Source organism: Lytechinus pictus, chromosome 4 (assembly GCF_037042905.1).
Source record: "Lytechinus pictus isolate F3 Inbred chromosome 4, Lp3.0, whole genome shotgun sequence".
Taxonomy (NCBI): domain Eukaryota; kingdom Metazoa; phylum Echinodermata; class Echinoidea; order Temnopleuroida; family Toxopneustidae; genus Lytechinus; species Lytechinus pictus.
Genome location: NC_087248.1, coordinates 26874921 through 26898394, shown reverse-complemented (window position 1 = coordinate 26898394; position 23474 = coordinate 26874921). Strand labels below are relative to the sequence as shown.

Genomic DNA, 23474 nt, shown 5'->3' with positions numbered 1-23474 from the left:
GCTATAACCCAACAGGAGCATGCATAGGATACCCTTTCCCTTTTTGGTTTTAGGTATTAAAAAATAGTTTATTGTCTTTAGAACTCTTAAAAGATTACTTTTGTTTGTTTTGATATCTTGAAATAGATTGAGGAGAAAATACTCTACAACTGACATGTAGAGGAGCTGTGGTACATTGAAGAAAAGCAACACGGCCCTTTATTGATTCCACTCTATGTTAAATTTACATATTTTAAGAGCCCAATCGGAAGAAAGATGCATTTCTACTACACACAGTAAAGCCTCTTTGCGTTCTCCCCTTGAAAAAACAAAACATAGAAGGCATTGTTTTATATCTCATAAAATAAGTTCGTGTACGTGACGGTGGCCTGTCTAAGTTGCCCAACCGTTTATTTTGTTTTGACAATATATATTTAGAATATCGTCTAAATGAAGCCCTCATCTGGAAAAGGGCACTTATTAAAGGCAACATCTACATTATATAGATATAAAAGTTGCTTTATTATACCAAAAAACGCAATTTGCTGGTTTTGTAAAGTAGCGGGAATGCCGCGGGGAATGCAGTTTTGCCACTTCGGGGTCTCCAAAAGATATATATTTTAACAAAGTTAAAATATGGATTGAGGTGGGGTACATTCGTTATGATTCATGTGCCAGAGCTTCATTAAAGCAGTAACCTGCAAAGCAATGTCTCCTGTAAATTTTCCAAGAGAAACAAATTAGAAACAAATAAAGCAAAATTAATAGTGTTTTACCGATACCGAAATGCATTTTGCCCGTATATACCATAGATTACGGTGTGGCAGACACACCAACAAAAGCGATACGAGAAGCCGATGGAAGCTATTGTTGTGTTATCTCGAATGACATACCATTGATCGCTTTATTGTCGGATTCGTGAGTGTGACTGTGACATAGAGGTTGTTTGGTCTCGTTTTAGCGCAATATCACGTCATACATTTTGACATATTTGCCCTCTTTCTAAGCAAATTAAGTCACTAATACTGTCATGAAGCATATCGATGTTTTCGCTAATATATTCTCTTTCATGTAGAATGTTGACATTGTGTATCAATTGCTGTTATTTATAAAACAGTTCAGGATTCATGAAAAGAATACTCTGTTTTAAATTATAATTTGCATAATTCATATAAATTAGGTAATAATAAACAAGGATATCCCAATTATTTTATGTCAATTTTCTTCCCTTTCTTACCCTAAGTCTTTATTTCCAATTTTAGGGCAGTTCTGGTTAAATATATATTCTTAAATACTTGTTTTCACTATATCGACATAATATGCAAATTTATGCAAATTACTTGCTTATTTGCATAGATACAGCGTGCCTCTTTGGATGAATCATTTTCTTTTGACTCAAGGAACATTTGTGCCAAGTGGGACATTTGTACTAAAAAACGCAGCGTTCACCCCTTTTTTGCAGTTAACCAGTCTACTATATACGACAGGCCCTCCTTTGTACGAGTTCGATCTTATCTAATTGCTGGGCAGTTATAAAGGATGACCAAACTGGTGAGGCAGATTTGACCAGTGGTCTAATATACATGCTATAAATAGCGACCAAATCATTCATTGGGGCACTGTATCTCTTAAGTACACAAATAATATACAATCGTTTTGATGCTTGTTTGATGGCATAATCTACATTAATATTCCATTTCATGTCGGATTGTAAGTAGACACCAAGTAGCTTAACAGACTCAATGGACTGAAGAACATCATCCCCAATACTGATCTCCGGCATGGGAGTAGGTTTTCTTTAAAAAAAAAGGATGTATGCATTATTTTACATTTCTCTGGTTTGGGGGTCATATCAGAAGAACATTTGGAAATCAAAGATATATGTTCCCGAATGGTAGAGGGTTGTGATTTGTATCTGATTTCACCAACACTCAAATCATCCACATATTTCCATCTTAATTAGGGGAGTAGACGTAGCAACGTCATTGATCATGATAAAAAAAAGAATGAGTGCGAGCTTCGTCCCTTACGGGACGCCACAGGTAGTTCTTGCTAAATAAATATGAATAGACCAAACCCGAACACTTTGAGATTTATAACTTAGATAGCTACATAGCAATACAATAATGTTAGGATTAATGCCAATGTCAATAAATTTCTCAATTAATACATTGTGATTTATGGTCAAACGCCTTAGCATAATCGATAGTACATAAAGTGGCAACATGATCAGGTCTATCAGTACCTTTGAGAAGGCGGCCATTTTGCCGCCGACCTGGTGGTCGAATTGCTCGGGGCCGGCAATATTTGAAATCCGTGCCTCAAAATACCCCTATATGCCAAATTTCAGTGTCACATGCCATGCAATACTCACGAATATGACATTTAATGATTTTACGGCAGCCATCTTGGATTTTAAAATGGCTGCCGACCGGATGGTCAGATCGCTTGGGGCCGGCAATTTTTAAATCAGTTCCCAAAAATACTCCTGGAAACCAAATTTCACACTTTCTGCCAGATCCGAGCATCGTGGCCATTTTGTGTCACATAACCGCTCCACTATGTGGGTCAAAAATATTTTTTTGTCATTTTAATATGGCAACAGTTGGTTTTTTTTTCATTCCTTGTAATGAATCTCAACATGAAATGACAATTTTTTTCAAATGCAATTTTCTTTTCTTCTTCTTTGCTAATAAGTAACTTTTCCTTTATCTCTTCAGGTGTTGGTGGTTTACCCTTCTCCCTTGATATATTAAATCTTTGATTAGCAAAATGATATGATTAGGTAATTGTATGTTTTCGATTGTTTCCTCGAGACCAATATGGATTTCCATCCAGCTTAGCTTTTGTCTCACCTGCATAGCAGAGTGAGACTATAGGCGCCGCTTTTCCGACGGCGGCGGCGGCGTCAACACCAAATGTTAACCTAAGGTTAAGTTTTTGAAATGACAGCATAACTTAGTATTAAAGTATATGGACCTAGTTCATGAAACTTGGCCATAAGGTTAATGAAGTTATACTGAACATCCTGCCTGAGTTCAAAGGTCAAATGTCATTTAGGGTCAATGAACGTAGACCATGTTGGGGGAATCAACATCAAAATCTTAACCTAAGGTTAAGTTTTTGAAATGTCATAACTTACAAAATATATGGACCTAGTTCATGAAACTTGGACATAGGTTATCACTGAACATCCTGCATGAGATTCACGTCACATGACTAAGGTCAAAGGTCATTTAGGGTCAATGAACTCTGGCCGAATTTGGGGTATCTGTTATTGAATTACCATCATAACTTTGAAAGTTTATGGATCTAATTCATAAAACGTGGAAATAAGAGTAACCAATTATCACGTAACATCTTGTGCGAGTTATAGTAGTTTTCAAAGTCAGCACTTCTGCTATATTGAATCGCGTGATGCAGGTGAGACCGCCGGAGGCATTCCACTTGTTTGAGAATTGGAAGGCTGAGCAATTTACTACTACGTTCCCACAAATCTCCTACTTTTTCACATTAAAAAAATAAATGCTTGTATGCTGTTTCTTCGTATTTGCTACAGAAAGAACATTATCAGTTTCTATAAAATGAAACCTGTATAAGTGATGATTCAGAAAGATGATATTGTATAACATTTTAAATCGAAACTCTCTCAATTTGTTATCCAACGTACTAAATCTAAGACGATAAAATGTTTTGGCAATTTCTTTATGTGACAGATTATATAATAATGCTAGATTATGAAAACTAATTGAAATATTGTATAATTCAAACAATATAAAACAAAATAAATAGTGAGTGAAGGACATCATAGACTCTCTCATTTGCATATCGCTGAGTTTGGCATTCAACTGTTTTGTGAAAAATAAGCGAAAATTTAAAATGTCATAACTTTCTTATTTTACATCCGATTTCGATGAAATTTGCAGCATTATTTATGTTGGATTTATCTCTATCGATTAAAATCAACAATTTTCTGGGGTGGACTTGACCTTTAAAACCTAATGAGGGGAATGAAAGGTTGAAATGAATACTACTTGACCAAGATCATACAAAGTAGACGTGCTACAAAGCGAACACCTGCGAAACTGGCTGTACCCATCTATTTTTTGTTGTTTTGTTTTGTTCTTTTGTTAATTGTTAACAGTCCGGGGTTGTCTTGCTCCTCGTTCACCCACCCATCTCCTTTGATCACATCCGCCTCCCAAATCATGACAGGATGTTCTTAGAAATGGAGGGGGTCATTAATTTGCTGATGGTTGAACAACAATAAATAAGGATATTCTAAAGAGGCTCTCTAACAACCCCTCCCTTTGAAACCTTTAAAAAGAAAATAGGGAAGAGAGAGAATTAAAAGAAATAGAAGGAAGGAAATATAAAAATGGAGAAGGAAAAGATAGGTAGGGATCGAAACAAGAAAAGAAAGGGAAGAAAGGGAAGAAAGGAAATGGAGAGAGTGAACAACGGAGGAGGATAAATGAGAGAGAAAATGGGAACGGGAGAAATGAAGGATAGGAAGGGAAAGAGAGAGGAAGTAAAGATTGAAAAGAGGGAAAGATATGTAGAAGAAAGAACAGGAGAGGGGAAGAAAAGAAAAACATACCAATGTTACTATAATTTATAAAAAGTCGCCAGTGTGCAAAGCGAGCTGGAAAAAAATTGCCCATTTAAATCAAATTCTAATTATGTGATAGATTTTTCCATTATATTCAGCAAATAACATATTTCATGGGTTCCATTCATTTCATTATACGTTGTCTCCTATAATTTATTTTATTTCCTCTTGGATGTGGAACCAAGACCCCCCCCCCCCCCCCTTCCGCGCCTGTGTGCCAGTGATTATTGAACGTGATTGAACGGGGGGGCGTTATAGAGCCATTTGAAGGTTATAAATGAAGAGCCCTTACTACGTGGGGTCTGGGGCAAAGCCCCGGTAGCTTATTTGCATAAAATTTAGCAAGCTCATTAGGTGAGCGGCCAGAAGCCAAAAAGTGGCTTATTTCTTGACTTTAATCCCCCCGGCTGGATCAAAGCAAAATCGTATATCAAATTAAAGGAAATTTGCTGAATTTTTCGGAATTGGGCATTAAATATGCCGTAATGTGTAGCATCACCTTGGAAACCAACCTTGAATAAGCCACGCCCATTTTGAATACCTATTGAATATTCATCGTGAATATTGATTTTTTACTCATTAATTTAAATTATCATGTATTTTTTCTTATGTTTAAAGGATAGATCCACTATATATTGTTAGATGAATTACTGAAAAACAACTTAGCATTTTTTTAAGGAACATTTTCTCAGAAATTGTTGCCTAGCAACATAACTTTCCTTAGCAACCATTTAGCTCCTAAAGTAAACCACTTATTTTTCAATTTCAAAGCTAACATTTAACTTTTTAACTCGGTTGAATTAAACCAAATAAGTTACACCAATGAAATTCTGTAAAGTATTATTGAAAAATAATAAAAAGAACTGAAAACCCCCCATTTTAAAGAGAAATGCCATTAGTTGCAGTAACCACTGATTTCATGAGAAAGTCTGTAAAACAAGGCTTAATTGTCAGTATATCATCGAGGATCTAGATCTGGTACGGTTACATAAACCGAACTTTGTGAAATCTTGAAATCTCCGCTGAAAATTGTTCACGCTGAAGATCACCAACACAGATAAGCACACGTGGGGCAGTGTATAATTATTGCTTTGAGTGTCGGGCCCGACGCTTGACCAGAATCCTGTGCTTATTTGCTGATTAAATTTAGCAGTTTAAAAACAAGAATACTGCGGTCTGATAGGTCATAGAGACCACACACTCATTGCAGATTCCAATATTCCCACACTGGACTTCTGCAAGGTCACACCATGTTGTAATTATGTGCGCCTGTTGTTTGAAAACACTATTAAACCAATCAGAACTCTTGATTTTATGCTATTCAGAAATTTCAGAAATCTCGTCTTGCATCTTGATGGAAAGGCTGGCTGCTGACCCATCTAAAAGGTGCCACATAAATCAAGAGTGACATTGTAAGAAAGTTTAGAATTTGAGCTTTCTGATGGTATAAACAGTATTTGTGCCCAAAACACAAAGTTTGCAGGAGAAAATTCCGTTTGAGGCATCTTTTCATGCCTGAAATTCACTTATTTATCAAAACATTGTATACAAAAGAAATGATCAGCATACAAGAGTAAGTTATTTTTTTTATATGCTACAAAATAATCAATTTTACCCTAGGAGTGGTTAAATTAACTAACTCTCACAATACACGAGATTTTGCGGGGACATGAATTCAGCCACGAGAAGAATTGGACAAATCTTGCTCTTTATAGCAAAGGGGCTTGCAGACTGACTGACTGCTTGCTAGCCCGTGGGTTAGACCAGACAAAGCTATGATATTATGTAAGGGCAGATCTGCCTGTAGTAGCCCTCTCGGAATTAAATTATTGTATTTCATATTTAATCAAATTTTCAAGGGCATTTTGTATTTTGAAATTCGATGTTGATTTGTTTTCAGTTTCGAATGAAGAAAATCAGATCCGAAATAAGGAAACTATCAAAGAGAATAAAAATGACTGCATGCGATGCTGGCAAGCGAGTTTGCTCGTATGTGAGCCATGCTTATGTGTATTATGTAATGAGGATGAGAGAGGCCTAGGAAAGCACGTCTTAATCCTTCAAGTACAAAGTAATGATATCTTAGAGTACACAGTAATATCTTTGATATACGGAGGGCGCCCTTTACCAAAAAAGCGCCCACTGTGGTAAAGTAAAAAATTTCATTAAAATTGAAAATATATATATATAATATTGATAAAGTTTACACACTCACAGAAGTTCCATCAGTTCGGAAAGGAGAAAAAGTGGAAAAGTACTAATTACTATACAGTATACACTGTATATTGATAACATCTATTATGACAAAAATAGCTCCTCGTACTTTGTCTAAAAAGTTAAAAATATTCAAAAATGAAAATCAATTAAATAGAAAGCCATTGATTTTTGTCTTTATGGTAAATAGGGAAAGTTGAGGCAATCCTCTCACCAATCAAACAAAGAAACAATTATAGACCCGCATCACGATTTCCTTAACGATGGAGAAACCATGGGTTCCAACAAGAAGAACATGGAGGAGGTATGTTGCATTAATCATTGTTGTTCTAATCAGAAAGGAAATACAGTATCTACATTTGACGATGATTTTTTGGGGGGCTAACTTTACCAATACTATTTCTAGACTAGTTTTCCAACAATCGAATAAAATATATCGTAAATCCACCATGTTCATATTGATATTGTAACATTTTGTTATGTACTATTACTTTGATTTTGAAATGACTGATTTTAATGAATAATACCTCACCTTGCATTTTTGTTGGAGTGATTTATTCTGCAACTCTCTATGTATTTATACACTTAATCAAGCTCGTGACTTGAATTGCATATATTTATTACTACGTCCATCATTGGCATCTTTTCTTTCAAAAACGAAAATACAAAGTAATGCGAAACATTTATACAATTTAAGGAAAACAAGGTATTTGGGTATAACAAATGACTAAATGAAAAATAAACGATATAGTTTCGTGTTTGAAATGCAGTAGTGGAATCCCCCCTCAGAAAAGTGGTGTGTATATGGCCGATCTCCCTGAATCAGGGCAGTGGTTGATACCGTTAGTAGTTATGGGGTACACCTCATACCTATTTGACCTTTGACCCGGCCATGACCTTTGACCGCATGACCTTTGACCCGGTCAGCCATGACCTTTGACAGCATGACCTTTGACCCGGTCACCCACGCCCTTTGACCACATGACCTTTAGCCCGGTCAGCCTTTGACCACATGACCTTTAGCCGGTCAGCCTTTGACCACATGACCTTTAGTCCGGTCACCCACGCCCTTTGACCACATGACCTTTACCCCGTTCAGCCTTTGACCACACGACCCAATGGGTTGACCCAGACTTCCGGTCAGCCATGTCACCATGAAATGGTATTACGACACAGTTATGCAACCACCGTGATGTCATAGAATTACCCTTATTGCACCATCGGTATTGCACCACCGTTGCGTCATCGCCACGTATGGGTGACTTTCGGTCGACCTTATCACACGATGCAACGACGTTGCACGGGTATTTTTAGCATACGATACGATGCACAAAAAGACATCTATACAGTTTCCTATTTAAAAAGCGATCTTTCTCCGCCTACCGGCGGATATGTCAAGCGCCTCGCATGACGTCACCATGAAATGGTGTTAGCGACGCAACCACCGTGATGTCATCCCAGGGAATTACCCTTATCGCACCGTATCGGTATTGCACCACCGTGGCGCAATCGTCATGTATAGGATACGATGCAAAAAAAAAAGACGTATGATTTCTACAGTTTCCTATTTAAAAAGTTATCTTTCTCTGCCTACCAGCAGATATGTCAAGTGCCTCGCGGTTCACGAATCGATCACCCCATGCACGGCCAACGCGCGTCATTGAACTTGGGATATCCTATTTGAAAGGTGAAAGCCGACTCTCTCTGCCTCTTATTACAACAATTATTGGTAATCCAACGTGTGATTATAATCATGATAATAGTGACATCTCAGGCTCTACTCATTCCAGACTTTTCCCCATCAAAACTCTCTGACTTTTTTTCATACTGTTTTGTTCATATTTCCATACTTTTCATTTTAACTCACATGACCTGCCCGGCTCTCTGACTCGCAAAAAGTATACTATATTGAAACCGGTAGATGACTCCTTTAAATCAACTTCATTCATCCGCAGTACAGCTGGTGGTAACATGAAACACTATCTAGTCAAGGATGATTCTTTATTATTATCATTTATTCTATTCCATTTCAATGTAGATAGGTTCAGATAGTGTATACACATCAGATTTTGATACAAAGGTAAAAATAATGTAAGTTATGTTCTCAAATTAGGTTGTAATAACAAAATTATTGTTAACTGTTCATTGTTAATATTCGTTTTTCTATATCTTCGCTTAACTTAATGGATTGTAACACATGTATATGGATGGCATTCAGAAAATAACGGCTATGAACACAATGAAGTTCAATCTGTCATTTATGTTGATTATTGGATTATTATTATTTGACAAGCTGGTGTTTGTGCCTTTAGTTGTAGACTCCATCTTCGACCTCCGTTTCTTCTCCACCATCATCATTATCGTCATCGTCACCTTGATACTGGAACAAACCATCGAATCGTGAATCATGCCTGGCTAACACTCTCTGTACGGCTTTCCGGAATTCCATGCCATTCTCTAATCTTTCTGTGAGATCGGAGACGATTTTATGATTGATGTCAGCGTCTTCGAGGTACACGTTCTGCTGCAAGAACTGAGAGTAAAGATCGAAAAAGATGCGTTTGACTGCCCACAGTAGTTTCACGTGAGCCTTTGCTTTAGCGTCTTCTTCTTCCATTCCTTCTGAGATGTATTTCTGGTATTTTTCTCAGGTCCCATGCTGCATGGGTCATTCCAACGTGGATGAACTTTTTTTCCTTGAGATTATATGAAAGCATCTATTAATCCGTAAGAATCTGTTAAAACCCGTAACAATCCGTAAGAATCCGTAAGTTAGAATCCGTAAGTAAGAATCCGTAAGAATCCGTAACAATCCGTAAGAATCCGTAAGAATCCGTAAAATCCGTAAAAATCCGTAAAAATCCGTAAAAATCCGTAAGTTAGAATCCGTTAAAATCCGTAAGAATCGTTCACGCACGTTTCATGATTACGTATTATTACAAGGTTGAACGTTAATTTTCTTCATTTTCCAACAAATAATCATCGAGTCAACATGAATACTTTGGATATGTTTTCAACCGTTACGCTTGTTCACGATGCGATAAAACCTTTAGTAGGAAGTATGATATGCAGAGGCATGAACAAAATGAGCATGATACTGGAGAAGAAACGAGTGGAGATGAAGACTCCGACCCACCCTCTCAAATGCAAAGAGTTGAAGAATCCAACGATGATTCCGAAACGAGCGTATCAGAAAGCGATGGACACGAATCGTCAATGACAGCAAACATGAAAGAATCTGAAGAGAACCTCGCTTATCGAGGATGGTTAGAGCAAGCCATGTCGGCCACCAAGGACGTGAGAGACGAAAAATACCAAAAAATACATCTCAGAAGGAATGGAAGAAGAAGACGCTAAAGCAAAGGCTCACGTGAAACTACTGTGGGCAGTCAAACGCATCTTTTTCGATCTTTACTCTCAGTTCTTGCAGCAGAACGTGTACCTCGAAGACGCTGACATCAATCATGAAATCGTCTCCGATCTCACGGAAAGATTAGAGAATGGCATGGAATTCCGGAAAGTCGTACAGAGAGTGTTAGCCAGGCATGGTTCACGATTCGATGGTTTGTTCCAGTATCAAGGTGACGATGACGATAATGATGATGGTGGAGAAGAAACGGAGGTCGAAGATGGAGTCTACAACTAAAGGCACAAACACCAGCTTGTCAAATAATAATAATTCAATAATCAACATAAATGACAGATTGAACTTCATTGTGTTCATAGCCGTTATTTTCTGAATGCCATCCATATACATGTGTTACAATCCATTAAGTTAAGCGAAGATATAGAAAAACGAATATTAACAATGAACAGTTAACAATAATTTTGTTATTACAACCTAATTTGAGAACATAACTTACATTATTTTTACCTTTGTATCAAAATCTGATGTGTATACACTATCTGAACCTATCTACATTGAAATGGAATAGAATAAATGATAATAATAAAGAATCATCCTTGACTAGATAGTGTTTCATGTTACCACCAGCTGTACTGCGGATGAATGAAGTTGATTTAAAGGAGTCATCTACCGGTTTCAATATAGTATACTTTTTGCGAGTCAGAGAGCCGGGCAGGTCATGTGAGTTAAAATGAAAAGTATGGAAATATGAACAAAACAGTATGAAAAAAAGTCAGAGAGTTTTGATGGGGAAAAGTCTGGAATGAGTAGAGCCTGAGATGTCACTATTATCATGATTATAATCACACGTTGGATTACCAATAATTGTTGTAATAAGAGGCAGAGAGAGTCGGCTTTCACCTTTCAAATAGGATATCCCAAGTTCAATGACGCGCGTTGGCCGTGCATGGGGTGATCGATTCGTGAACCGCGAGGCACTTGACATATCTGCTGGTAGGCAGAGAAAGATAACTTTTTAAATAGGAAACTGTAGAAATCATACGTCTTTTTTTTTTTTGCATCGTATCCTATACGTGACGATTGCGCCACGGTGGTGCAATACCGATACGGTGCGATAAGGGTAATTCCCTGGGATGACATCACGGTGGTTGCGTCGCTAACACCATTTCATGGTGACGTCATGCGAGGCGCTTGACATATCCGCCGGTAGGCGGAGAAAGATCGCTTTTTAAATAGGAAACTGTATAGATGTCTTTTTGTGCATCGTATCGTATGCTAAAAATACCCGTGCAACGTCGCTGCATCGTGTGATAAGGTCGACCGAAAATCACCCATACGTGGCGATGACGCAACGGTGGTGCAATACCGATGGTGCAATAAGGGTAATTCTATGACATCGCGGTGGTTGCATAACTGTGTCGTAATACCATTTCATGGTGACATGGCTGACCGGAAGTCTGGGTCAACCCATTGGGTCGTGTGGTCAAAGGCTGAACGGGGTAAAGGTCATGTGGTCAAAGGGCGTGGGTGACCGGACTAAAGGTCATGTGGTCAAAGGCTGACCGGCTAAAGGTCATGTGGTCAAAGGGCATGGGTCAAAGGTCATGTGGTCAAAGGCTGACCGGGCTAAAGGTCATGTGGTCAAAGGGCTTGGGTGACCGGGTCAAAGGTCATGCTGTCAAAGGTCATGCTGTCAAAGGTCATGGCTGACCGGGTCAAAGGTCATGCGGTCAAAGGTCATGCGGTCAAATGTCATGGCCGGGTCAAAGGTCAAATAGGTATGAGGTCTACCCCATAACTACTATGTAATGAGGATGAGAGAGGCCTAGGAAAGCACGTCTTAATCCTTCAAGTACAAAGTAATGATATCTTAGAGTACACAGTAATATCTTTGATATACGGAGGGCGCCCTTTACCAAAAAAGCGCCCACTGTGGTAAAGTAAAAAATTTCATTAAAATTGAAAATATATATATATAATATTGATAAAGTTTACACACTCACAGAAGTTCCATCAGTTCGGAAAGGAGAAAAAGTGGAAAAGTACTAATTACTATACAGTATACACTGTATATTGATAACATCTATTATGACAAAAATAGCTCCTCGTACTTTGTCTAAAAAGTTAAAAATATTCAAAAATGAAAATCAATTAAATAGAAAGCCATTGATTTTTGTCTTTATGGTAAATAGGGAAAGTTGAGGCAATCCTCTCACCAATCAAACAAAGAAACAATTATAGACCCGCATCACGATTTCCTTAACGATGGAGAAAGCATGGGTTCCAACAAGAAGAACATGGAGGAGGTATGTTGCATTAATCATTGTTGTTCTAATCAGAAAGGAAATACAGTATCTACATTTGACGATGATTTTTTGGGGGGCTAACTTTACCAATACTATTTCTAGACTAGTTTTCCAACAATCGAATAAAATATATCGTAAATCCACCATGTTCATATTGATATTGTAACATTTTGTTATGTACTATTACTTTGATTTTGAAATGACTGATTTTAATGAATAATACCTCACCTTGCATTTTTGTTGGAGTGATTTATTCTGCAACTCTCTATGTATTTATACACTTAATCAAGCTCGTGACTTGAATTGCATATATTTATTACTACGTCCATCATTGGCATCTTTTCTTTCAAAAACGAAAATACAAAGTAATGCGAAACATTTATACAATTTAAGGAAAACAAGGTATTTGGGTATAACAAATGACTAAATGAAAAATAAACGATATAGTTTCGTGTTTGAAATGCAGTAGTGGAATCCCCCCTCAGAAAAGTGGTGTGTATATGGCCGATCTCCCTGAATCAGGGCAGTGGTTGATACCGTTAGTAGTTATGGGGTACACCTCATACCTATTTGACCTTTGACCCGGCCATGACCTTTGACCGCATGACCTTTGACCCGGTCAGCCATGACCTTTGACAGCATGACTTTGACCCGGTCACCCACGCCCTTTGACCACATGACCTTTAGCCCGGTCAGCCTTTGACCACATGACCTTTAGCCGGTCAGCCTTTGACCACATGACCTTTAGTCCGGTCACCCACGCCCTTTGACCACATGACCTTTACCCCGTTCAGCCTTTGACCACACGACCCAATGGGTTGACCCAGACTTCCGGTCAGCCATGTCACCATGAAATGGTATTACGACACAGTTATGCAACCACCGTGATGTCATAGAATCACCCCATAAGGTCGACCGAAAATCACCCATACGTGGCGATGACGCAACGGTGGTGCAATACCGATGGTGCAATAAGGGTAATTCTATGACATCGCGGTGGTTGCATAACTGTGTCGTAATACCATTTCATGGTGACATGGCTGACCGGAAGTCTGGGTCAACCCATTGGGTCGTGTGGTCAAAGGCTGAACGGGGTAAAGGTCATGTGGTCAAAGGGCGTGGGTGACCGGACTAAAGGTCATGTGGTCAAAGGCTGACCGGCTAAAGGTCATGTGGTCAAAGGGCATGGGTCAAAGGTCATGTGGTCAAAGGCTGACCGGGCTAAAGCTCATGTGGTCAAAGGGCTTGGGTGACCGGGTCAAAGGTCATGCTGTCAAAGGTCATGGCTGACCGGGTCAAAGGTCATGCGGTCAAAGGTCAAATAGGTATGAGGTCTACCCCATAACTACTACCGTTGTTGCGCAGTTTTAATAATATTAATAATAAATTGGTACTAGTATAGCGCACAATCAATTGAAATTGCTCTATGTGCTTTGTAAAAATTGCTCTCCAATATTACAGTTACACTACAACAAAAATAAATATGTTTTCAAATTTATTTTAAAAGATTCAACAGAAGTACATCATCGAAGGTGAATTGGAAAACTATTGCATAATGTGGGACCGCAAAAAGGTTTTATGTATCATGTACATGTATATTTCCATCTAAAGATTACTTAGCTGAACTCATTCTAATATTTGGTCTTGATATTTTTTTTCCTGTCCTTACACAGATTTAGAAAGCCAATGATGATAGCAAAACCTAGCATTGCCACGTGACAGCTTGAAATAGACCAATAAGAATAAATCGGAAATACTAGTAGCAGGTGACTGTCCTAGATTTCATCACGATATCAAGAGTCCATGTGACTTGTATATATTCCTCTGGCTTGAAGTAGAAATATTATGTGTTTTTGAGTTAGGCCTATGTTTTCTGAATCTTTTGAATTTTCACTTCCGATTTCCACATTTAGAAAATCTTGTTTCACTTTATTTCCCTTCTTTAAATGTTTAGTACACCGTTTAGGCCATTACATACTGTTTTTTTATTGGGGGCGCAACGTTCATTTATTTAGACCCCGTGCCACAGCTTGTATCTAGACCTTAAGATATTACACAATAATTAAACACAAAACCTAAAAGCATTTGTGTTTTTTTATCGGGGCACTGACTGATTGACGTTGTGATTCACTTAACTCAGGTTAGGTGAATAAATATCCGACAGGATAAATTATTCATTGTATGCACGACGCTCCTTTAACCAACTGGAACTACTGTAATACCGGATAATATACAGTGTGCCATTGAAAAGGCAACTAGATAATTGCCGCATCAATGTTATTTTTGTTGTTATTATTATTACAATTATTATTACTATAATTCATCAACATCCTAGTTTATTACTATTCTCATTATTGCTGTTATTATCATCATCATTTCGATTGTGTAAAGCATTTTTAAAGTATCAATTTCGAAAATTATTGCTATTGAGAATATTCTACATTATGAACCAATAGCGCAAAATACCGACACAAGTTTAAAGCCAATACGGGTGAAATTAATCGGTCAGAAGTTCACAAAAGAAAAATAAAAATAGACGTACAATAATAAGGTTTCCACTTGTAAATTCAAATTGTACATAATTTTTCATATTTTCATAGCTTTTTATATTTTGTGCTGTGCCTTTTTATACTATGCTATTACAAAACCAAAAATGGATATTGAATCAATGAAAGTGACAAAGTACTTTAATGTTCCTCAGGAGTTGCCCGTTTCCTTATTAGCATGAATATAGACCTTCAACGCCCATGGCAAAATGAGTACGTGTATTCTGACAAATCTTCTGGTTTTCATAGAACGAAACACACCAACCATATTGAACAAATAAGGCCTACATAGGCCTACTTTAAAAAAAATCAAACAAAACGCATTTGATTTAATCACCAGTTGTGATCATGTTCATCTATGCATGAAAATATGTGGAGGACGATGTGAACTAAATGTAATTTTCACATTTTGGGGATCACTGTAGCATAGTCTGGCTTAATATTCAATCGTTTGAGTGACCAATTATAAGGAGATTCCGAATTGCTACGACTTGGACGTGGTACTCGTCGACCTGATTTAACGGCGTGATAGAGAGTGGGCTCTGACCCCCTGCTTAGCCGGGGGGATCAGGTATTATCATCACGAACCGGCTGGACGAAGTGACTGTGCATCTTGTGCGCCATTGCTCTGGCCTTGAGTGTATAGTCATTATGATTCATTACTAATTTTGGACTGTCTTTCGTTATGCTCATTTTGTCGGGCAAAGGGTGTATCATAACATTTCAACGGTTTAGAAATAATTCGCAAAACGTCGGTTAAACATTTTTTTCAGCAAAAGATTGTAATTATCATTGCCATGAGTTTTTGTCCGCTGTTTCTATTATGACAGTACTGATGAGATTTAACCATTCTATAAATTACCTTAGAACACGGGCTGCTTCATTTTACATGATAAAATATTGCAGCGTATTCAAGTAGACTCACAAATTATGGTGACATTTCATACATCAGCCGTTTCGAAAAGTTTCGTCACGATTTTCAGATCAGAAAGGGTTAAGCTTCTTTTTTTTGTTTGGGGGGGGGGGGTTAGCGCTTGCCAAGCAATCCATTTTTTATGTTAGCAGGTTAGAATGGATTATTGTAATTATTTGGGTTTGAATGATCTCTTATTGAAGTTTAATGTTTGGTGTGTCTGGCCAGTAATGACCTTGAGCTTTTGAAGATGGTTAGCTAGGTAAAGTCTGTGAAGGTTCAACAGCAGGGAGTTTTACTCACCGTGAAGCAGAACGAATTCAAGAATACATTAAATGCATTGAAAATGCAAATCAAATCACACTGAAAAGCTGGGAGGTCTTTGTCGGAAATTAATTATAGTGAACCAAAACAGCAGTTTCGTCATAGTTTTCGGAGCTGACGAACTGAAAAAAATGCCAATATGTTGTTTATCCAGAGACCACTACGAAACTGCTGTTTTGACTCACTAGTTTGAGACAAAGACTTTTTGGTTGCTTTTTGTCACAAAGGGCATTTGACAATACATTTTCTTGAATCCGTCATGCCTCGTGTATACTCCCTAGTATCAAAAGAGGTCATTTTTGGTCTTAGGTAGTGAACTCTATCAACGTTGAGAGGCTAGCAACTAGCAAGTTAAAGTTTAAAGGTCAAGTCCACCTCAGAAAAATGTTGATTTGAATCAATAGAGAAAAATCAGACAAGCACAATGCTGAAAATTTCATCAAAATCGGATGTAAAATAAGAAAGTTATGACATTTCAAATTTTCGCTTATTTTTAACAAAATAGTTAAATGAACCAGCCAATTATATCCAAATGAGAGAGTCGATGATGTCACTCACTCACTATTTCTTTTTTTTTTTTATTGTTTAAATTATACAATATTTCAATTTTTACGAATTTGATGATTCGGACCTCCTTGCCTGAAGCACAACAATAATGGAATTCCATGTGTTCAGGGAGGAATGAAACTTCATTTCACTTAACAATGACGAGAAAATCAAAATATTTCATATTTCATGTAATAAAATACAAAAGAAATAGTGAGTGAGTGATGTCATCAGTTCCCTCATTTGCATACCGACCGAGATGTGCATATAACTGTTTTGTGAAATGAAGCAAAACTTTAAAATGTCACAATTTTCTTATTTTACATCCGATTTTGATGAAATTTTCAGTGTTATGCTTGTTGAATTTTTCTCTTTTTATTCAAATCAAGTTTTTGTTGGGGTGGACTTGTCCTTTAAATCAGGGTCACGGAACGATGTTGAAAGGGGAGGGGGCTGACCCTATACTGAAAATCGAAATAAAATGGTAATTTTTACGTCTTCGTGCATGTTTCTTGAAGAAAAAACCCTCCCGCGGGATCCGCGCCCCTTTATGACATCATGTACAGGCACATTGCAGTAAGTTGTATATCAGCATTAAGATTGATTTAATAATTTGCCTTTTTGTTGGGGAAATCCACCTCGCAAATTATGTGATTTTAAGCTATTTCTGTAAATACTTATTTTTAAATAAGCATTTCGTATCACATTTTGAAAAACACAGGCTGAATTAATGTTTTGTGTTATCACACAAAACAGTGTTTTGTTTATAATAAATATATATATATATATATACATGTACTCAACGATCAAATCATGCCCGATAGTGTGTGATGAATTACGGCAGCATTAATAAGCATGACTGCATATAACGATATCTGAAAAACTGTCTTTCTTCAGTAAGTTGTACTATTATTGTCAAAATAAGCAAAATTCGATTGAAATGTGTTTCCAATTATGTTGCATGATCTGCGTTTCAAAACAGACTCATTATAACATACAATTGAAAAATACACATTTTCAAAACATCACACTGTTTAAACTTTGCTGGCTTAGCTCGACATTACGTATACACAAATAATTTACTCATAAAAAGAAGCACTTATTGTGTTTTGTAACAAATACCAGCATTAATATTAATTTCAGAATCAGCATCTTGATTTAGGTGGTCAAGTGAATATAATATTTAAAGCTAGATGTATTCATGTAAATATATTTTCATATGTATTATGCATTTTGTATTATATTTTCAAATCAAATGCTAAATTCAGAATTTATATCGTAGACCAGTGTTTATACCGGATGTCTTTCATCTATTCAAAGTAGTAATTGGATTTCTTTATTTTCATAATGTACCTTAAAACAGAAATGCATTTGGTGACTCGGGAGCTCTCAGTTAGACCTGTAGACCTAGTATCTATGAACACATTTCTTTAGTCTACTTTCACAAGAAATTATTTTGTTTCTTCTTTATTATTTCATAATTTTTGTATTTAGGTGTTCATGTTTTTTAAAACAATCAAACATTTTGTATGTGTATATAGCACCGCGGAACAGTATTGAAAGTGGGGAGGTGACCATGCAATAAATCACAATCAGATGGTCATTTTACATTTTTGTACACGGTTTTAGAAAAAAGTCGGGGGCTTGAAGCCCATCCAGCGCCCCCCCCCCCCTCCCCCCCCCCCCCCCCCCCCCCATTTCCGCGGTCCATGTATACGTATGGTATATTCCTGTTAGAGTCTCATAATCGGTTCTGGAGCGAGGAAACAAACAAGTTACTGTTAGATAATTTGTTTTTCTGATTTCGAAACGGTAAAAGCAAAAACGAAATATAGAGTGAAAATTTATTCTATTTTCGAGATTTAAAACAGAAACAGTCATTTTTCAATAATTTGATTTTAGAATGAATATGTAAAAAAGGTTCATTTTTCCGTTTTACTTTTTTCACATATTTCAATTTTTAGTTTTCCTTTGAAATACACAAAATTGAATAAAATTTTCATTTCGTTTTTCTGTTTCGCCTTCACGAAATAGAAAACAAATTGAGCTCGCCTTCTCATTTCCTTTTTCCATTTCGAAATCAGAAACACGAATTTTCTGATGGTAACCCTACATTGCCCTAGGAACGATTAGATAATTCCTTTTCCTTGGGCCAAACGGGGTATTGAAGAATGCTGGAGATTTTGCTAAAGAGGTGGAGACAGAATTAACCACCTATGGATGGCCGGCCTTGTCAAACCTTGATGTTAACAATTATGTACTATCCATCTTGCTTTAAAACTATGGCTCTGCAAAATTAGCATCTCCTCTTCATCTATGCATCTAAGTTTTAATACATTGGTTTAAGCCTAAAATACAAAATTTTATCTAGGATGATGGAATAATTCAAATATGACATGATTGTGTGTAACAAAGTTTAACAGAGACTACTCGCTGGCGCACAAACTTTGATTCGACGGCATTTTTTTTTTGAAGGGGGGGGCGGTTGGATTATGAGTGCAGTGTGAGTCGCTCGAGTGGGCTACTAGCCCAAGCTAGGGGCTATAGTTGTTCGAAGCGGCGGCATAGCGCACACGTTGGTGCAGTTAGCATGGCGGCCAGACAAGCCTGGATAATCCCGCATACATTCGTAATTCCGAAGCTTCGTTATTCCGAAGGTTCGGATATTCCGAAGGTTCGTTATTCCGAAGGTTCGTTAGTCCGAAAACGAAATGAGGTTCGTAATTCCGAAGGTTCGTTAGTCCGAAAACGAAGTGAGGTTCGTAATTCCGAAGGTTCGGTTAATCCAAAAACGAAATGAGGCTCGTAATTCCGAAGGTTCGTTAGTCCGAAAACTAATGATTAACGAACCTTGTTTCGTTTTCGGACTCACGAACCTTCGGAACAACGAACCTTATTTCGTTTTCGGATTAACGAACCTTTGGAACAACGAACCTTATTTCGTTTTCGGATTGACGAACCTTCGGAACATCGAACCTTATTTCGTTTTCGGATTATCGAATCTTCGGAATAACGTACCTTCGGAATAACGCCACAAATGTTCGGATTAACGAACCCTTTTACGTTATCGGATTAACGAACATCGAGGTATAGGCAATTCACGTGTTTCGGAATTACGAACCGTCGGAATAAAGAACCTTCGGAATTACAAACCTTCGAAATTACGAAGTGTAACCGGATAATCCACCCCCTCTTCTTCAAAGGATAGTACATATTGTTAATATCAAGGTTTAACAAGGCCGGCCAGCCATAGGTGGTTAGTTCTGGCTCCGCCCCTTTCACAAAAGCTTCGGTCTTCAATACTCCGTTTGGCCAAAGGAAAAGGAACTTATCTGATCGTACCGCCGTCAAGGTACGTGTTTTTTATTTCGAAACGATAAAGGGAAACAAGAAGGCGCACTAAATTTTCTGTTTCGTGAAGGCGAAACAGAAAAAGTAAACGAGACTTCAATTCTATTTCTGTTTCGTGAGCGCAAAGCAGAAAACGGAGACGAGAGTTTCGATTCAATTTTCTGGGGGTTCTTTTTTAGGAAAAAACTAAAAATTAAAATATGTAAAGACAGTAAAACAGAATAATGAACCGTTTTATTTCTGTTTTCCTATTGATACATATTTCATTCTTGAATCAAAATATTCAAAAGTGACTGTTTTTGTCTCACCTGCATAGCAGAGTGAGACTATAGGCGCCGCTTTTCCGACGGCGGCGGCGACGGCGACGGCGACGGCGGCGGCGGCGGCGGCGTCAACACCAAATCTTAACCTGAGGTTAAGTTTTTGAAATGACAGCATAACTTAGAAAGTATATGGACCTAGTTCATGAAACTTAGCCATAAGGTTAATCAAGTATTACTGAACATCCTGCTTGAGTTTCATGTCACATGACCAAGGTCAAAGGTCATTTAGGGTCAATGAACTTAGACCATGTTGGGGGAATCAACATCAAAATCTTAACCTAAGGTTAAGTTTTTGAAATGTCATCATAACTTAGAAAATATATGGACCTAGTTCATGAAACTTATACATAAGGTTAATCAAGTATCACTGAACATCCTGCATGAGTTTCACGTCACATGACCAAATTCGGCCAAAGTTCATTGACCCTAAATGACCTTTGGCCGAATTGGGGGTATCTGTTGAATTACCATCATAACTTTGAAAGTTTATGGATCTGATTCATGAAACTTGGACATAATAGTAATCAAGTATTACTGAACATCCTGTGCAAGTTTCAGGTCACATGATTAAGGTCAAAGGTCATTTAGGGTCAATGAACTTTGGCCAAATTGGGGTATTTGTTGAATTACAGCCATAAATTTGAAAGTGTGTTGGTCTAGTTCATAAAACTTGGACATAATAGTAATCAAGTATCACTGAACATCCTGTGCGAGTTTCAGGTCACATGATCAAGGTCAAAGGTCATGTAAGGTCAAAGAACTTTGGCCACGTTGGGGGTATTTGTTGAATTGCCATCATATCTCTATAAGTGTATTGGTCTAGTTCATAAAACGTGGAAATAAGAGTAACCAAGTATCACTGAACATCTTGTGCGAGTTATAGTAGTTTTCAAAATCAGCACTGCTGCTATATTGAATCGCGTGATGCAGGTGAGACGGCCAGAGGCATTCCACTTGTTTCTGTTAAATCTCGGGAAAAAAAATCAGTTTTCACTCAATATTTCGTTTTTTACTTTTCCGTTTCGAAATCAGAAAAACGAATTATATAACAGTACCTTGCTTGTTTCCTCGCTCCGAAACCTATTCTGAGTTTACCAAAAAAATTATACAGCTCCTTTCAAAGTCTACGTCAATTTCAAGCTCCAAGCTTTAGGTGGCGGCCTCCAACTTGTCAAATGTATTATGTTGATATGTAGGAGATTTTGTTTCATTAATTTGAAAAACATAAAATTTTCAAGTATAATTATATTTAATTCGAATGTTTTTGTATGTTAATTATTATGTTGTTTGTTTATTGTTATGTGATGTTGAAAAATGATTGTACTTGTATATACTTTTGTCATTGGACTGTGGAACTAAAGTAAAATAAGATCAAATATCAACGGCTCAACACATTGGTCAATAACCAATTTCGATTTATATTTGATACTATGCTCATGTAAAAAATGACGTAGCACCAACACCAAAGATCGACTCACCCATTAATCACCTTGCTATTTCTAAATAGTAATTCAGTACTTGCTTCTCGTCTGAACTTTTAATTATGTAACACACAAATACATGTCTCTTTCAGATTCTTAGGGACCATTGTATTGCACTGGTGATACCAGGTCTTTCATCAAAATGTAAAGTAAAATTGTTTGATTTTTTATATGTACTGTAAAATTTCAGGTTTTCAAAGCAATATGCGGTAAATCTGATTTGTAATTTGATTAGTACATTACAGGAGAACGAAACCAGTGGAGCATCTTAGCTTGCGTGAATGCGGGAAAAATTCGTAAGATCAACAAAAGTTTGGGTTTAAATTGGACAAACAATCAGAAAGTAACGAACATTTGAATGTCGAGAACACTAATGAAAATCCCCTATAAGCCAGTTCGTAGTTCCTTTCTGCGCATGATCAGAGGAAGGTCATTTGTACTAAAGTGACATGGTGGCTTAAAATCTAATGAGATAAGCACCAACTTTGATGTCTTGATTATTCATATATTCTTTTAAATTGTGGTTTTCATTTACATCCACAAAAAACAACAATGCGTCCACGAACGACTGGTATTTCACAGTTTGCCAAGTAGGCCTACATTGTGCAACATGCTATGATAAGCATTCAAAGTAGGAATGCAACAAATACCTTCATAAAGTGTTCATTGGTGTGCTATTCTAGTCACCTAGTCTATTCAATTTCTTCATCCTGCTATGTAAGGCAAGCTTACGTAATATCTTGCTTTGAAATCTACCTATCATAATGAAAGAAATGAAAGGTCATTTGACCAAAATTGTCCATGAAGTAACTACGAACTGGTCTATTGACGATGCGAACAAAATTCGCGATGTCACGCTTGTACAACTCTCTTAAACACTGAAATGTACCCGATAATATCTCTTCTTTCTCTTTGCTCATTCTTATAATGAAAAGATAACTAATTTCACTTGATAATGTTGTGCATGCCCTTTCATAAAAAGAACAGCTGAACTCTCGATAGACTAGATAAAGAGAAAGGTAATGGGGACGTTGTCCACGTGTGACATAGATTTGTTTCGAATGGCCGATGGGAGGACTTGCACAACTATCTTATCAGTCATTAAATCTTCCTCAAATTTTGATTGGTTCTTTTGAGATATTTGATTTTCTCTTTTATATGAATTCAACTGGTTTGATCCTCCTTTAATACGGAACGCATGTCCTATAATATAGGTATGTCGTATAGGCCCTACCTGATTGTGACGGTAAAACGGTCTTCTCTTAAAGGGGAAGTTCACCCTGACGAAAAGTTTACTATAAAAAATAGCAGAACAAAATAAAGAAAAATATTGGCGAAGGTTTGAGGGAAATTCATCAAAGATTTTAAAAGTTATGAGATTTTATGTTTCTGCTTTGTGACGTCATATGCGAGCGGCTTCCCATGTATCGTGAATTTAAAAATCAATGAAATGCAATTTTTTATTAATAAAAATGAAATTGGCTCTATATTGTGCCTTCGATCACTGTATCA

At 37.2% G+C, this 23474-nt stretch overlaps 1 long non-coding RNA gene across 1 annotated transcript; it reads left to right on the top strand.

Moving 5' to 3' along the window:
- Window positions 1–6994: 6994 nt before the first annotated feature.
- On the top strand, window positions 6995–14995 carry LOC135153909 (uncharacterized). The gene is made up of 3 exons (XR_010293423.1): window positions 6995–7109; window positions 12365–12478; window positions 14152–14995. It is a non-coding gene; the product is annotated as an uncharacterized LOC135153909 (long non-coding RNA).
- The last annotated feature ends 8479 nt before the right edge of the window (window positions 14996–23474 follow it).